This window comes from Acipenser ruthenus, chromosome 23 (assembly GCF_902713425.1).
Source record: "Acipenser ruthenus chromosome 23, fAciRut3.2 maternal haplotype, whole genome shotgun sequence".
NCBI lineage: Eukaryota > Metazoa > Chordata > Actinopteri > Acipenseriformes > Acipenseridae > Acipenser > Acipenser ruthenus.
The window spans coordinates 17,275,910-17,281,066 of record NC_081211.1 but is presented as its reverse complement, the minus strand read 5'-3'; the positions used below and the strand labels follow the sequence as shown (position 1 = coordinate 17,281,066).

The 5,157-nt window shown below is 50.5% G+C and overlaps 1 non-coding gene across 1 annotated transcript; it reads left to right on the top strand.

Annotated features, from left to right (window-relative positions):
* The first annotated feature begins 301 nt into the window (after nucleotides 1-301).
* Nucleotides 302-373, top strand: trnad-guc (transfer RNA aspartic acid (anticodon GUC)). The gene has a single exon. It is a non-coding gene; the product is annotated as a tRNA-Asp (tRNA).
* Nucleotides 374-5,157: the final 4,784 nt, after the last annotated feature.

Here is a 5,157-nt window from a genome sequence, read left to right as displayed (position 1 = left end):
CACTCAACCATTCGTGCAATTAGTGATGGTGGGAAGGGAAGTGAAGTCTCTGAATCATTTGGTTCGCAAAATTCACTGAGCCGAAGCAGACGAAACGCTTCATGCTCTTTAGTGCCATCTCTTGGTAGATCTGCACAACTCAATACATTAAGTTTAGCACAGACCTGCACAACAGCGCCAAAATCATGTTGTGGCGGCAGCAGTATTACATCCGTAGTGGTTTAGCACTACCTTAAAGAATGAATGGGAAATCGTTTAGGGCGGTCTTCCTGTGAGTACAGAATGATTACTGTTTACGCATTCCTCGTTAGTATAGTGGTCAGTATCCCCGCCTGTCACGCGGGAGACCGGGGTTCAATTCCCCGACGGGGAGAAGTTGTTTTATTTTTTTATTTTATTTTTTTAAAACTCTCCTTAAATATTTTCCGCACAAAATGTAGTTGACAATTATTTACCAGATATGATGTATATTTGCTTATTTTTTTATATCTATACCTATATACGTAATCCTTACCCGCCGTACCATATTTACAGTATTATTCGTTGTGTTGACTATATATTATATTATTTTATAATATAATATATAGAAAGTGGCTGGTACGCCTTAATGTTGATCCATCGGGCATTGGAGGCGTCCGCCACATTCCAAACTCCATAGTGTTAGGGCCCAACAGAGGGCTGGTATTCTATAATGGGATGCCAAAACTCTGCAGGAAATGTGGGGAATTAGGACACCTGGCAGCCGCGTGTACTGTAGTCAAGTGCAGGAACTGCGGCGGCCCCCACGAGACCAGCCACTGCAGAGAAGAGAGGCAGTGCAATTTGTGTGGAAAGAAGGGGCACCTGTTTAAGGACTGCCCCTCTTCCTATGCCAACATGGCCAGAGCCAGCAAGGCAAACACGAACAAGCCTAGTCCTGAGCAGGAAGAGGGAGCAAGTAACAAAGATCAGTCCACATCACCACCAACAGTATCCAAGACCCAGACTCCAGCACCACCATCATCACCAGCACCCCCCTCCCCCCCCGCCCCCGAGACATGTCCCGTTTTACGAGGACCCCTTCCCCCAGCCCAGAGAGAGAGTACAACAGCCACTCCACTAGCTCCTCCAGTAGCTCCTCTGATGCAGAACACGAGGCAGGGAGGGAGCCCGGACCCAGCAGCGGCCCCCCCCTGAGTAGGGCCCTCTCAGCGCCAGCACTCCCCCTCGGCTCTCGTTATGACGCCATAAGGATTGAGTCCGTGGGGGAGGAAAGCGAAAGCGACAGTGAGAGTGAGAAGGAGGGGAAGGGAGTGAAGAACCAGCAGAGGGTGGGGAAAAGAAAGGGTAGAGACGAGGGGGGGAAAAGAAAGAAGATCAGGATCAAAGACAGCAAGTTGCAGGTGGCCCCCATAGATCCAAAACCAGCTAATGTCCACACAAAGTCCCCAGTCTTGCCCTCGCAGGCAGAGACGGAGGCGAGTGGGACGGCTACACTGCCGCCTAGTGGGCAGGTAGCAGCCAGCCAGGGCATCCCCAGCCAGCCTTCCCAGTCGTTGGCACAAACCCTAGCACACCTCGCAGAAGAGGTGTTCACTAATGCACCGAGGGAGAGGTCGGGGTCAACACCTTCCCTGACCAGCAGTACCTCGGTAGCAATGACCCTCTTCAAGTGAAGGGCCTCCCTTCAAAGCATCCTTGACCCCCTCCCTTGTATGGGCAAAACCAGGGGCCCCCTAGAGGTCCTCCTAGATACAGCACTGGAGGACATGGGAATACCCCTGGACGCGGTAAGCCAGAAGTCTGCTAACAGCTCCAATTCAACAGACGGTAACAGCCAAAGAATGCTGTCTGTCATAACCCCCCCCCAGGACAAAGCTGACCCACACGTTCCGAGGGGCCCTGAGCAAGTTCCACCAGACTTACCTTGTGGGGAGTTGAATAGCCCAAACAACTCCACGTACTGTGCATACAAAGACGGTGCCTTCTTGGACGAGGCAGCAGTGAGTACCTTCTCAGGGGTGATGGGAGTTGCAAATAAGCCCAAGCCCCCTCGAAGCAAGCGTAGAGCTAAGAGTAGGAAGAGTGTCCCGACCTCCCAATCATAGTCGCTATGGGGTGGACGCAGCGACTCCTTTTCTTGTTAGCTACCCTGATGGCCCTGATATGTGTGTCTGTTAATGTCAGGAGCATCAGGGAGACACAAAAAAGATTTGATGTACTAAACTATCTAGCTAACTTGAAAGCAGATCTCATCTTTCTGCAGGAGTGTGGTATTTCGTCGAGCCCTGATTATAGGGACCTGAAGGAGAGTTGGACCCTGGGGGACTCCTTCTGGTCGGGCTCCAACATAGCCAGAGCCGACGGAGTAGGTATCCTGTTTAAAAACCCATTTATTACCTCCCGCAGCAGCAGGGAGGTAGAACCTGGTAGAATTCTGAGCGTGGATGTGACATACAACAACACTCCCCTCAGACTGGTCAATGTCTACGCACCCACTAACCAAAACGAAAGAGTTCAATTTTTTCCACAGCTGCGTCCACTCCTGCTGGGGAACGTACCCGTCATCGTGTCAGGTGACTTCAATTGTGCTCTGAGGGACGTAGACCGGAGCAGGCCACGCAACGACCGCTCTAGTAGAGTTTTGTCCTCTGTAATATCTGATTTCTCCCTGTGTGATGCAGGTAAGGACCTGGTGCCTCCCTTTACCTGGGTGAGCTCATCTGGGACCTCCTTCTCCCGTATAGATCTCGTCCTGCATACCAGCTCCCTTACGAAGACGGCAGTAGACACCCAGGCCGTCTTCTTCTCTGACCATAGGCTCCTGCAGGTAACATTGCAGGTCCCTCAGACCTCCCAGATGGGGTCAGGGGTCTGGAAATTAAACACCTCCTTACTCGATGACCCCTCCATAGCTGCAGCCTATAAGAGCAGGCTTGTTGAGTGGACCACTTTGCGTGACCTATTCAACTCCCCTATAGAGTGGTGGGAGATGGTCAAAATGAGAACTAAGGGTTATTTCATAGCAGCAGGCAAGAGGAAAGCAAAAGAAAGGAGGGCCAAATATAAATACCTGAATGCTGCCCTCCAGCGTCTGAGCCTGCTTCAGCTTCGGGGGTTCCCTGTAAGCGACGAGATAGCCCAGACCAAGCTAGATCTTTCAGTGCTTTGTAGGGAGGAACAACGAAAGGTCATGCACAATGCAAAAGTGCAAAAAATGGAGGAAGACGAAAAGTGTACTCGCTTCTTCTTCCAGAAAACGAGGGAGAAGCGGCACTTGATGTCCTCCATGCTCGACAGCAGGGGGAGGATAGTAGAGGATAGTGAGGGAGTGAAAAAAGTGGTAGAGAACTTCTATAGGGACCTGTATAACATCAAAGCTACAGATGACACCCTGATAGAGTGGTTCCTGAGCCAGTTGGAGCCTGACTCAGTGCGGGACGACGAGGAGGAGGAGAAGGACCCAGAACTCACGCTGGAGGAGCTCACCCAGGCGGTTAAGACCATGAACACCGGTAAGACGCCAGGTCCAGATGGCATCCCGGGTGAGTATTACCATCTTTTTTGGGACACGCTAAAAGTCCATTTAGCGGAGGTCTACAGAGCGGTCTACAGGGAGAAGCGGTTGGGCCCTTCTATGCGGGAGAGTGTAATTACTCTCCTTCATAAGAAAGGGGAAGTTAAAGATCTACGGAATTGGCGCCCAATCAGCCTCCTTTGCGTGGATTACAAGATACTAGCCAAAGCTCTGATGCTCCGGCTACAAGTACACCTCCCTTTGGTCATTGGCCCCGACCAGGCTTGTGGCGTCCCAGGGAGGTCCATCACGGATATTTTAATGTTAACAAGGGACATTCTGGCTTATTCTAGAGAACGGAACCATCCCCTCTGCCTGTTCAACCTTGACCAGGAGAAGGCGTTCGATAGGGTAAGCCATGAATATATGTACAAAGTGATGGACCAGATGAAATTCGCTCCTGGACTTAGGGAGTGGGTTAAAACCATATATACAAACATTAGTACCCGAGTCTTGGTGAACAGGCACCTGACTGGTAAAATATCTATCCAGTCAGGGGTCAGACAGGGTTGCCCACTATCCCCACTGCTATATGTCGTGTGCATTGAACCCCTCCTGCAGGCAATTCGTAGGGATACCAATATAACTGGTTTCCAGCTGCCTGGATCCAACGGGGTCCAGGTCAAAACAACAGCATATATGGACGATGTGTCACTCATTTGCACCAACACATCGTCGGTACCTCGGATTAGTAATATCCTTGAGAAGTACTGCACGGCGACCGGGGCAGTGATTAATAAGTCCAAGAGCGAAGTCTACGTGTCTAAAAATTGGCAGGTAGATAGGGAACTGTCGGACATGTACCCTGTCAAAAAGGACAAAATCAAGATTCTGGGCCTCATTTTCGAGAACAATAGCTCGGGGGCCCAGAGCTGGACGGCGGCCATTAACCAGGTCCGTAAAAAGATTGGCGGATGGAGCACAAGATCCTTAACAATGACGGGTAGAGTATTAATAACCAAGTCTATACTGTTCCCCATCCTCTCTTATGTAGGAAAAATCTTTCCCCCAGACAGGACCACCAAAAAAGTGGTGGACCGCATTATCCACCGCTTTATCTGGGGCAGCAAGATGGAGAGAGTAAAGCGAGCCACCCTGAGTAAAGCCGTCAAGAAGGGAGGTAAGGGGGTCCCGGACGTTGTGCAGCTCACCCGAGTGCAGGGGCTCACGCAAACTATCAAGAACATCCAGGCCCTGGACAGGAAGGTATGTTACATGAATCGTTTCTATTTTGCCACCTGTCTCAGGGCCTTGGGCCTCTGCACTATTGATAACACCGTGCCGTACTCCTGGGACCCCCCATTGTATTATAGAACCTTAAGGGACACTATATATAAATTGGGCTTAGATAAAAGCAAAATTGGCCTCCTGGGAATACAAGGCTGTAACTAAATATCTTGCCGGTTCCCAGGAAATTGAAAAAGTAGCTACTTTCTCCCTCACCCAAAGCCAAAAAATCTGGGAGAATGTGTCTCACAGCTGCCTCAGTAATGTCCAGAAGGATATAGCATGGAACACCGTCCACAGTGCACTCCCCACTCGAGCGTTCATGTTCAGGAGGGGACTAGCCCAAGTAGAAACATGCCCCTATGCAAAGTGCC